The sequence below is a fragment of the Rhipicephalus microplus genome, chromosome 1, assembly GCF_043290135.1.
Source record: "Rhipicephalus microplus isolate Deutch F79 chromosome 1, USDA_Rmic, whole genome shotgun sequence".
In the NCBI taxonomy this organism is placed as follows: Eukaryota; Metazoa; Arthropoda; class Arachnida; order Ixodida; family Ixodidae; genus Rhipicephalus; species Rhipicephalus microplus.
The window spans coordinates 189,632,435-189,645,358 of NC_134700.1; positions in this window are offsets into that span (position 1 = coordinate 189,632,435).

The following is a 12,924-nucleotide window of genomic DNA, read 5'->3' on the forward strand; positions in this document are numbered from 1 at the left end:
CACAGGTATTTAAGCACATGGTCTTCAGCCAGGTTTCCTATCGAAGGCGAACTCTTCATACCTTCTCCGCATGACGACCACGGTAGTGTCAGCAGCAGCCTTCTGATCTAGCGCCCTTTCAATACAAGGATATTCCCCTTGCAGCGACGACTTCGAGAGTGATTGCCCCAAAAAGTTCTTGTCCAAAGGCAAAACGCTGCGGCTTGATGACGGTGCTGCAGCTGTTCATAACGTTGGTCACCCAGCGTTTTTCCCGAAGTCGTAATCGTTGGAGGTTCACCTCGACGCTGGGACACCGAGGGCTTGGTACTGCCTTCGAAATCGTCGTGCTGTCGTTTACCTTGCTCAGCTTCCCGTGTCGTCGCGAAAAGAAGGGGGAAGAGTTCTGGAAGAATTGATCGCCTGCTGGACGGTGATGATGCCAATGGCGAAGTGTCAGAAGCTTGGCTGGTCGTGACGCAACCCGACAACGAAGACTTCGACTCGGACCTCTTCCCCTTCTTCCTCTTCTTGCGGCATGTTGCAGCAGCGACGGCTGGCATGTCTCGGAGCTGGAGGTCGAGACTTCCATTGAGTGCTGGCGAGGGCATCGTTGGGGTTGTTATGCCGCCATACTGTGAAAGTGGGCGTCGTAGAACGATTTAGCCACGACCAACAGGACGCAGAGCTCGAGCACAACCGCGCATCGCAAGATTTGGATAGCGAAAGCCTTTCAGAGTCCTTCCGGTGCATGGAGCACGAGGGCACGAAGGCACGCACGCTCGTGGTCCTTGGCGATAACCACGATCGGCTTCTTCTTCTTCGTCGACAAGCAGCAGCGCGTTCTTTCTTGCTCCGTTCCGGACGCTTGAAAGGAGCTGCTGGCTGCTGTTCTTCAGCCCGATGCGTATGAAGGATTCTAATCACTCCAATATTTTCCCGCAGTTCTTTATTTCGCGTTCGTTGTTATAGATAGAAACAACTTTATCAACACAACAAAGTGGTCACTAAGTTCATCTTGCCGGTGCTTCGAAGAGTATTGGGGTAGTGGGAAAAAAATTTCCACGACCGTTTTGGCTCTGGTAATCACTTCTGCCTGAAGATGGTAATCAGTTGACGACAAGACGATATGTCGGCTGTTAGGTCGACTGTTTTGTGGGTAAACTTTAGACAGGTGATAATGGCTGGGAAAATATCTTTTTTTATTCACCTACAGATCATAGCACGCCACCTTGCGAATTATGCATACGGGGCTGCGTATGTCTTGAGATTCTCAGTGCAATAAGCTGTAATATTGTTGTACGTGGTGCTCCCATGCGATGGAAAGTCCAGTGTTCAGTGGTCCACATCCCCGTTTATTATACCTCAGGCTACACGTTGGGTCGCCCAGACACGTTGTATCTCATTGATTCGCTTCTCATTTTCGATGATGTCAGCCACAATGGGGCCAACATAACCGATTATGAAGTTCATGAGCATCCTTTTGAAATCACTCAAGATGTAATTGGTAGCTGGATTTGAGGTGACAGGGTAATAGAAGCCTAACCAAGTCAAGAGTAGCCAGATGCCCAGCAGCGCTGGTGTGGCCAAGCCTTGTGCCACTTAGAGCGAAATGGGCTAGCTTTTTTATTTTATTTATTTATTTTTTCTAACACACTTGGGAGTACATAGTCCCAGCACGGACTCTGTTTTAGGTGCTTGCTGTCGGCGTGGGCGTCGTTGATTTTGAACAAAAAATCATAGTTTCGTCTTTGACCAAAAAGTAGAAAGATGAAAATAAAATAAATTATAGAAAATTCTGCGTCCCAGTGAGAATCGAAGCCCGGGAAACATGCATGGTAAGAAAGATTTCTACCACAAATCTACGCATTTGTTTGGAGATACAGTCAAAACAAATTTATCCGCTTGGAAATGCAGTGAAAACAACGTTTATGCTTTAGAAGCACACGAGTTTAGTAGAAAGGTATCGAAATACAACCAGTAATATTGCTGTAATATTACGCAGTACAAGCCTAAGTTCCTAATTAATGTCAGAACATGGTGATGATGATGGCCTCCATAGATGCATGGCTCATACTCACTCTGGGCACACACGTTTTCGCGCGTATTCCCTGAATACCCCATAGAGGGCGCATAGCAAGTTCGAAAAAATTTCGCGCGCATAATTGCTCATGTTTATGATGATGATGACAAGAACTTTAATGGGGTCTAGAGAATATGCAGGGCAGACCCCGCGCCACCCGACATGTCCCACGCAGAGATCGCCACGCCTAGCTTGACAGCCCGTCCACATGCACTCTGCACGGCGAGGGTGGTTTCAAGCCCGATATTCATTGCACAGAATGCAGACATGTGCGAAAGCTTCGCTGACGCAAGCCACTTTTTACTTCATGAATTACATAGTAGTAAACTAACTCTTCTTGAGTAACATCGTACAATAAGAAATGTGCAGTAAGAGGTTGAAGCGCGCCCCTATAGCGCCAGGATATCGCGATTGCGTTCAGCTCTTAAAGGTGAAGCTCAAGTGACCCCCAATATTCACATGTGTTGACGCGCCTTCTAACGCGGATGCATTTTACCTTCCCGAAGATCTTTAACGTGCAGCTAAATTGATGTGCACAGGTTTTTCAGGAATTTCACGTGACCACTGGCTCGCGCCATCCTTTCAGGAATAGGGGCTCCGCAACGCAGAGTTACCCTGTTTTAGCGCGAACGCAGTCTTTTGGACAAATTTGTTAGTTTTCTTTTTGTTTCCTTGAAAATATGGCACATACCCACTCTGAGAGATAGGCCAAGAAAATATTTTCTGTGAGCATTACAACTATGTTTATAAAGAATTCAAAATAAACACAACTAATGCAAAAAGGAAAAAAAACATACAGCCAGAGAGAAAGCGAGAAGAAATACAGAAGAACAAACTAAGTTTTCCTCTCCTCCTTCACGTAACCAGGAATCAAATGTATATACTCGAGACTATAGCAGTGAAATGTCTCAGCTACTAAGCGACCACTATAAAGGAAAAAAAAGTACATTCATCTGCATTGCATCCCAGAGAAGTGATTCCACTTCTTAAAAAGCAGGAAAAAGGATTCGCCTTGGACAATGTAAGGCCGATATCAATCACGTCAAATCTGGTTAAGCTAATTGAAAGAGTTTTGAATGCCCGGATAATGAAATATATTAATAATAACGCAATATTAAACACAGTCAAATTGGTTTTAGATCCGGTTGCTCAATATGGTGTGCGCATGTTGATTTAGAGAGCCGAATACAACTGGCTCGGCATCGGCGCCAATACTGTGCTTTAGTTACTTTAGATTTGGCTAAAGCGTACGATAGGGTTGAGCATTTAAATTTTATTAAAACAGATGGAATATCACCACTTTCCCAACTACATCACTGCGTGGGTGTCGGAGTTTTTAAGAGGGAGAGAATATTACTGCTTTAAAGATGGGTACTCATCGAATAGATATAAGCAGACACGTGGTGTACCACAGGGGGCTGTCCTGTCGCCAGTTTTATTTAACATTTTCTTAAGCTCCATTCCATCAGCTAAGGATATTGAGTTATATGTGTACGTGGACGATATTGCTTTCTTCGCAAGTAATACCGACCTTCAATCATTATACCAGAGTCTACAAAATTATCTCATTATGATAGAAATATGGCTTAAAAATATTCATATGACTCTGAACGTAAAGAAAAGTGTGCTCCTTGCATTCTCTTTTCTGCAGCCTATCAACATCTCGTTAATGTACAGTAATGAGCTCATTCCGCAGGCGAATTTCCTTAAATATTTGGGCATCATATATAATGACACATTAAATTGGAGAAGTCACATTGATGATGTGTACTCCAAGGCAACACGGGCCATGGGGTGGCTACGGAAGCTTGCAAACCGTAAAGCGGGTTTAAGAAGAGATGTGCTAATAATGATATATAAACTTTATGTGCGGCCCATCATGGAATTCGGATGCGTGTTATTTTCTGGCAGCGCAGCCTATAAAGTGAGACCCCTAATACTGCTAGAAAGAGAAGCGTTGCGTTTCTGTCAGGGTCTACCAAAATTTGTTGCAAACAACGTGTTGTATATGGAAGCTCGCCTACCTTCTCTCCTAAATAGGTTTAAAATTCTTACTGTGCAAGCATTCTTAAAGATATACAGTTCACACCAAAGACTCTCATTTTACGCTTTCATTCAAGAACCGACTTTATTTTTCGAAACCCATTGGTCGCGACTACACACCCCGCAAATAGTATTTGCACAAGCGCTACTAAAGCAACTGAATGTAAAAATTAGACATATTCGTCCAATACACAATCTAAATTCAATGCTTAGCATACAATTCGATGATATATTTCCTCATAACGCGAAACAATTGGCATATAGGTATTTAAATGACCAGTTAGCAGATTATCTAGCCCACCTAGAGATAAGCAATATCATAGCGACTGATGCATCTGTGTCAAAAGAAAAGGCTGGGGTTGGCATCATCTCTCCTTTTTTGGACTGGTCCTTTTCGATTCGACTCCCAGATTATACCCCGGTATTCATGGCAGAATTATTGGCCATTGTTCTTGCCCTACGCAAATTACCCTCAAGCGAATCATTAGGAGTGATCATTACAGATTCGTTATCAGTTTGTAATGCACTTTCTGCGGCAGTAAATTCAGAGCTGATGAATACGTTTCGGCATTTAGTACCGAAAAACGTAAAAAAAACTGCATTTGCTATGGGTACCAGGCCACCGCGGATTATATTTGAACGAAATGGCGGACTCTTTAGCAGCAGTATCCCTGGGTGGGCCCACCATTCCAGTTTTGCCAGATACGGCTTACGTAACCGCGCTAAGGTTCCGAAATGCTTGCCTGCAATGGGGAAAAAGTAATTTGGATAACTTCAAAGATTTCGAGCATTTGAGCTATTGCTGGAATAAACAGTGGTGTTTATCTCGCCAGTTAGAGGTCACTTATACCAGATTGCGCTGTGCAGTTCCCCAACTAAATTATTACCTTAATAAAGCTCAGCTCAAGGCGTCACCGCTATGCATTTGGTGCAACGAAATTGAAACAATTGAACATTTCTTTTTATTCTGTCATCGTTATTCTTATCAGAGAAAAATATTTTTAGTAGCCCCATTACAAAAGCTAGGAATACAAGTAAATTTACCAGTAATTTTATCACTTGGCGGAGCTTCATTTGGTTACTGCCACAGGGATGTATGCTCCGCTGTGTTTGACTACATCAACGCAACTAAAAGATTACCATGCTAGTGAACCACTACCTTTTCAGATCTTTAGTTTATAATTCATAGTAATGTCTTTCAAAAACAAAAGATGGTTTGACCGCTTGCTCAGCACATATTTGTTTTTTGGTAGTATTATTTTACGCTACTTTTTCAGATTGGCTTCATTTTTAGTTTAGTTTCATTTAAGTATTCTGCCGCCCAGTTCTCGGCCCATCCCCCTTTGTGGGTAAGCGCCATCCATCAGAGGTCATCAGCATCAGCATCAGCATCCCAGACGTATACGAAGAGGACGCCGAATGGTGTCACGGGAGAGCACTCTGCTGCATCTATGTGTAGTGTTTTATGCCTATGAACTATTCAATACCAACTATAGCATGCCAGAAGATGTAACCGAAGGTGCCACGTAACACCACCGGGATGTTTTACGAGTGTTAGTTCTGAATGTGGCTTATTGTGAACCGATTGTGGATTCGCAACATTACTGCACGTAACTACGTGTTAATCGCCACTCGACCGCTCCGCAACCGATGCAGCAGGAGCCATTTTGCTGGCATCAAGGTAATGTACATTCAACCAAAGACATATAACGCCAAGTTTAATCGGTCACGCAACGAAATATATATAAACATTTTCAAGTTCTACGCGCTTTTTCCCCGACAAAGCCGTAGATTAGCCTCACTGCGACGCCCGAAGTGTCCGAACGCCGCCAGATGCCGGAGCCTGCGCCAGCCGCTCCACCGTAGGACAGCCACCACGAACTAGCCGTCCGCGGTCACCGAAGCCTGCCATAAACGACCTGCACGTCTACGTTCTCGACCAGCCGGCGTGCAGCTGCTTTCGTCTTCGTCGTCGTCGTCGCCGTCGTCCTCGTCTTCCGCGCCTCGTAGGTCATCACCAAGGCTTTGCCGATGGTCAGACATGAGGAGGACCAGCACGCAGCAGCTATTGGATAGCATTCGGCCAGGCTTCCTTTCCAAGGCTAACTCTTCGCGCCTTCTCCGCACGACGACCACGGTGGAATCAACGACATCCTTCAGCTCGAGCTCCCGTTCAATAAAAGTGCGTCCTCCTTCAAGCGACGGCTTCGAGAGTGACAGCCACGAACACTTCCATGTCCGAAAGCACGATGCTGCTGCCCGATGACTTTGGTGCAGCCAAATATCGTGCTTGGCTTTCGTTGTTCTCCCCGAAGTTGTCGTGTTCGGAGGGTCACTTCGACGCTGGGACCCAGAAGCCTTAGTCCTGTCTTCAGAATCGTCACGCTGTCGTTGACCTTGATCAGCGTCCCGCTGCATCGCGAGAAAGGCGAAGAGTTCTGGAAGGTTTGCGTGCGTGCTAAATCGTGATGACAACGGCGGGGATGTGCCGAAACCTCGGCTGGTCGTGACGTAACCCGACAACGAAGACTTCGACTCAGACGTCTTCTTCTTCCTCGCTTTGCGGCGCGTTGCAGCAGCGAAGGCTGGGATGTCTCGGTCCTGGAGGCCGAGACTTCTATGGAGCGCAGATGAAGTCTTCGATGGGTTCGGTAGTGGCATCTAGATTCCGAAGGCGGGCGCCGTGGAACGATATGATTGCGAGCACCAGGACGCCGAGCTCGAGCACGGCCGTGCATCACGAGATTCGGGTAGCGAATGGCAGCTGGGGCCGTGCAGGCTCAAGGAGCACGAGGGCATGCACGCACGCACATGGCAGTTTGCTTGCTTGTTCCTATGTGACTTGGCTCGTACCCACCACGGGGGCTTGGACTTTAAACCGGCCGTCATTGTAATGGCGAAAAACGAATTTCAAGTTTTGATGAAGAAATAAATATATACCGTCATCTAGAGAATATAAGTGCGCTTAATCATAAGGTGACTTCCGAATAAAGTAGCTAAATAACTAATAACTAAAATAAACAATAGGATGGAAATTCCAAAGAACTAGAATTTTATTAGTCAAAAAATACAACTTAAAAAGCAAACCTTATTGTGTCTCTGAGATATTTACAAACTCCTATGGAGACGATCTTGATGCAGTGGCCTAGAGAAGAGGCCTCGAGCGAAAGGATATTTTCAGAATTAGGATAATGTTTAGTTTTCTGAATATAGTTTCTAAATGTTCCTTCCTGTGGCTTGTGAAACGTCGGCAAATAGGTAAAAAATGATCGATGTTTTCTGGCTCTTTAAAGTAAAAGCAAAGGAGAGATGGCACCTGGCCATACTTGCAAAATAGAAATGGAGAAGAGGAATCCAGCATCGAAATATTGTGATGCACACTTCCGATTCACGAGAGAGACACCATTACCTGCCGATAACCACTAAGGTTGTTTTCTTCGTCGAAAAATACAGGCACGTTCTAGGTACCTCAGTTTAAAAGAGGAGCATTTGAAACTTACCTTGATTCTCTCAGAAAATGATGAACTTGTGATAGTGAAATATATCGCATTGTAGTTCTCAGTGACCCATTTTGTAAATCTAAACAAAGTCATTGTTCAGCTTTAGTGTCCCCTTAACGTCGAAGCTATGGCAATGGCGGAGCCATTGTCCTGGAAAGGACTAGAAAGGAACTCCCTCGCTGGATTCCATGCAGACCGGTTGTGCCCTCGCGATCTCCGACGATAGCGTATAACTCTGGCTGACTGGGTTGGTCCTACGCCACCTCCTGCTACTGCTCCCCTACGACGACGACAGCGTAACCTGGCCGACTGGATTAACCCTACGCGTTGTCCTGTCGCCGACAAAAGCTCTCACCAGTTGTGCCCCGTCCTCGGATATCTGCAACCGTATCAATCTTTCCTGTCTTCTCCTTACTTCTGTCGCCCCCTGTTCCTGCGCCTACCTCTTTGCTTCCTCTCTCTCTCTATCTCTCTACCATTTAATCCTATTCTGTTATACCCTTCTCTACCCCCCTCCCTCGTGAGCTACTGCTGAGGTGTCCCCCCCTGAGAGACAGTTGCAGGGCTCACTTTTCTCTTCTTTACAATTATAATCCCTTCTCCCTCCCCAAGGAGTAGAGAGCAGGAGCGAGATTGGCTGCGCCACTGAATGGAGTCGACCAATGGTAACGCGCGATCGATTGTCCAAGTCAGCGAAGTCCTCCTGCGTCCTAAAGGCTCCAGCCACGTCTTCGTATCCGACGTCAAGTCCCAAAATTATGCTTGCTGCCTATCGATTTGCAGCAGCGATCACTTGCATGGAATTTAATTTGAAGGGAGCCCGCCACTCTCTATTCTAAAAAAAATGACGGCGATTTAATTGTGATGCCGAGAGCAAGGCAATGTCGTTACATATCTAGATATACGGGTGAACAACACATCATCGTGAGCCACTGAAAAAAGCCATTGTGTTTGTCAGCGGATTTGTAACTGGGGCATAGGTGAGGTGGTTCTGACACCCCCCAAAGTTTTTTCACGCTTTATCCTTTTTTGGTTGATAGTGGAGTACTTACACATCTTCACAATGACTACCAGTTGCCCGCCACTCTACAAAAGAACGCTCCCCCCCCCCAACCCTTAAAATAAATTCCTGCGTACGGACGGCCCAGTTTGTCAGCGCATGTCTTATCTTCAACATCATGTCTTCTCTTCATGCCTTACACATTATTTTCATGTCAATTATTGCTTCATTTATCCATTTTCGCTCACTTACTTTCATAATCAACCATGTGGCTATTCGCCCTCGAAGGTGTGAGCTAGTGTGCACCAGTGCGACAAAAGGAAATGGCACTTTCATCTCCCTTGGTTTGACTGAAGCGGTGGGGCAGCGGCGTTCATAGCATGAGCATGTAAGTCTTGGCTGGCGTTGGGCTTTTGCTGGAACGTTTCTGCTGTAATTACTGGGCGCACAAAAGTCACTGCAGTTGTTGCACAGTCTCCGTTTGCGAAAAGGGTGCGTTTTTCAGACAGCGAAGTAACAACTGAGACGCTTAATCAGGTTCATCTGTACCTGCAGTGAGTGCGTTTTGAGCCTCTTTTCAGCTTCACAAACGCGGGGCACGTTTTGATCTGCTTGTCATTCGGCGCGTGACCTTCTGATTTGATGCTATCGCGTCCATTGCTCCGCCTTTGCAGCTAAGCTGTGGCGTTTTTCAAGAGCCATCACACAGCAAAAAAAAAAATAAAACACATTGCAGACCACTTATGTGCTCAACGACTTCTACCCAAACCAATACACTCTGTGGGTGCCATATTGAACCAATTTAGGCGATGAAGCTTGCGAATAGCCACTCTGCGCGAAACAAGTTACGACGAAGTAAGGAGTACTTACGGAGGAGCGCGATTGAAGTCGTCCATGTGTGCTTCTTACTTCGATGTTGTTTGGCGCAAAAAGTACCCTGAGTTGTATTTGTGTTTTAACGAGACAGCATCGAAAAGCTCGTTTTGCAGGAATCTGGGGTCTGCATCAGCGTCGATAATTGCGAGCAAAAAAAACCATTGTTTGCTTGCAGAAACTCTACAAAGATGCAAATAAAAAAAATAACTGTTTTTCATTTCGAGTGAACGCCAAGTCATCTGCGTGGTAAGAAAGTGTCCTACCAAAAAGCCTCAACATTCCTTGAAACTCCATGGAGGAAGGGGGGAAATGCTATAAGAATTAAGAGGAGGAGCCTCCTTAACGAATATAATATTGCGTGTCAGAATATTTCATATGGAATAGCGCCAGGCGTCCAGACATGAGAATGGCGTAAGGAGTGGCCACTTTGATGGCCCGCCCGTTACTAAATTCCCAGACGTACTTAATGACATCGTCCGCAAAATCGTAAACAAAGTGAGCAGCTGCGTATGTTCACGTGTTTCCTTACGAACGCGTAGTTTGTACTTCGCACTTTCGCAAAAGCAAAAAAATACAGCGTAGTGGGAAGTTCGTAACCGCATAACCGGTAGGCATTGTAGGTTAGATTTAAACAGCCAATGTTACTCGCACGGCCGTTTTTTTGCGGAATGGTTGAAGTGTCCTCCAGGAAACAAAGCGACGCTGCCAATTGAGAAGGCTTTGCCAAGTGGTTAAAGGCTTCGTCCCAATCCAGGTCATTACACCAATGGCACCACCAGAGGTCTCGCAGAACACAGGTGCTAGCACGTATCTACGAAACACGACGACAATATCGGCATAGTAACATATTTATTAAGCGAATGCGAGAAATCAGAGAACAAATAAAACCAACTGTCAGCTTGCTATGACCACAGGACTTCGTGTAATCCAACGAGTTCCATTCCCTCAGCGCGCGGTGCCTCTAGTAACTGGCGTATGTGACCATCGGCAGAGAAAGCAATTGATAACAGCGCAGCCAACGGGACTAGACTCTAGCTGCGCACGCTGTATTTGTCCGCAAGTCCTTGGTAGAGGGCACGAAAAAATCCCGGTTTCTTCGTAGTCATCTGGCTGCCAGTGCGGAAAGCAGGTATACACGCGTCTTCCAGGGCATGGGGTGAACCTGAGATGGAGAACCAGCAGGTTTTCCTTTCCAAGTCACTCACTGCAACATGCAGGATTTTTCTCGCGAACCAGAGGCGTTCGAGTCCTCTCGACGACGTCACCGCAAATGGTGAGAGAGCACAGCTCTGGCTTTTGTCCGGAGGTGACCTCTTCATAACCAAGAAAGACTTTGGACGTGCCCGTCGAGCTTTTCCCGGTGTCTTTAAGCTTTTGAGGGGTCTGATGACGGTGGCGGCGGGACAACGCACATGTCGCTTGGTGTTCTGCCTGGACTCGTCAGAAACCTCAATTGACGAAATGTGAGGGCAATGGCGGGTGGTTGTTTAGCATGTTCGGCGGTTTCATACTCGCCCTCATATGATTGGCTTCCTGTAGCCGTATCTTGAGAAACTCGAAAAGTCCGGGAAAGTTTGATAACGTACAGGACGACGACGGTGAGTGTCTCGCGTGCAACCGTGGGACGGCGACAACGACTTCAAATAAAACTTCCGCCACATCGTTCCCAACATGCGGTCCATCGAGGGTTACGTCTCGGAGAAGGTTGTGACCACGGAACAGAGATTGAGTACTTGAGAAGGCCGAAGGCATGCTGCACGTCTTGTGGGGCCGGAGGATGACGGGTCTATGAATTCCTCCTCTTCCCTGACCTATGGTACCTCGATGGTTTACAAGACCCGAAGGTGGTGGTAACCTGGCCAGTACGTGAAGAGATCCGAGAGTTCTGGAAGGTTTGCTCGCACCCTGTAGGATGGTGACTTGCATGCGTGAAGCGAAGGACGACAGCGACTTCAGCTTTCTCTTCGTCCACGACTTCTGGTACCTCGCAGCAGCCAGGTTCGACATGTCCGGAGTAGTGTGGTAGCCTGGGCAGTTGTAAGGAAAGGACTAAAAGACGCCGAGGAACGTCGAACCAGAACTGAAGAAGACGAGCGGAGGGCACGTGGCACGAAGGCGACAACAAGAAATAAAGAAGAGAAGAAGAAGGCACGTGCGATTATGAGGCAACTGTGCGCCAATCAGCTGATGACCAGTGGTGGCCCATAGAGGTGGCGTGCCACGATTGAGCCACGTGCGACCATCACATGGCAGTAGGCTGTGTGGCTGGGGACGAGCCAGAGCAGCGGCAGACGGGAGACAGCGGGCCGAAGCGTCGGACGCAGGCGATCCAGGTTCCGGCCAGGGAACGTGGCTGTCCACGCTACTGTCGTCCAACCACCAGCTGGGGCGGCATTGCCGGCACGAGTACTGCATCTCGGAGCGCGGCCTGGCCTGCTGTTCTCTTCCTTGCCGAGGGCATCGCGGATCTCGGCGAGGCGTCTCCACGGTCAGCCGTTCGACACAGCGATGAACGTGGCCTGGCTAATGGCCACGGTTGCGTCGAGCATCTCGTCTCGGCGCACGCACTTCGCTGGACGGGCTGGCCATTCCCCGCATGGAGAATCGCGTCTCCGATGCGGGTTGACTGCTCAGTAGTCGCACCCATGCCATCAAGCGCCGGTGTGACCAGAGCGTCGCACATCGGCAAGAGACGAGCGAGACGTTTTGCCGGGTGAGACGCGGGTGTGTGCACGGACCACGGAGCCGGGCGATGTTCAGGGTGGCCGAGGATCCAGGTGCCAGAGGAGTTCTGGCTGAATCGAGAATCGCCGAGCTGTGCCGAGCCATACCGAGCGACGCGCCAGACTCGGACGCGGGCCGCGAGCTCATGAGCTGCAGTGTGCACCCGAGCCTACCTGGCGGTGCCCTGGCCAAGAAGAAGGAACGTGCGGAATGAGAGGTCGAGGTTTGAGGCCGCCAAGGCAGAGGAAGCGGTGCGCCGCTCGAGAGGACGAGTTCCTGGCAGCGTTCCTGAGCCGGACGTGGGACCCGTACGTGTCGACCAGGTCGAGCTCCGGTGTGTCCGTTAAAGGTCAAGTCCGTCGGCCTGTACAAGGTCCAAGGACGAGGCCTGCTGAACGGCTCCTGGCTGGGTGCCGTGGCCGGGAGCAGGTTCGTGGACGAGGCCTACCGGGTGTGGTCCTCGTGAGTCGTGGCCTGATCCTGGACCTCAGGAGTTGTGACCCTTGACTGCTGGGTTGGCCGCGACGTCCGACTCAACGGCACTGAACACGGTAGCGTATCCGTGCGCTGTCAGCCGTTCCACCCGTGCCATCAAATAAATTGTTGATGTAAATCCTGTCTCGTCCGCTATAAGCAAACATAGTGACGAACGTCCCGTAACCATCACAGCGGTGCTTCGGGAGCTTTGCTTGTGCTTGAAGCCAGTTTTGAACTGTGTA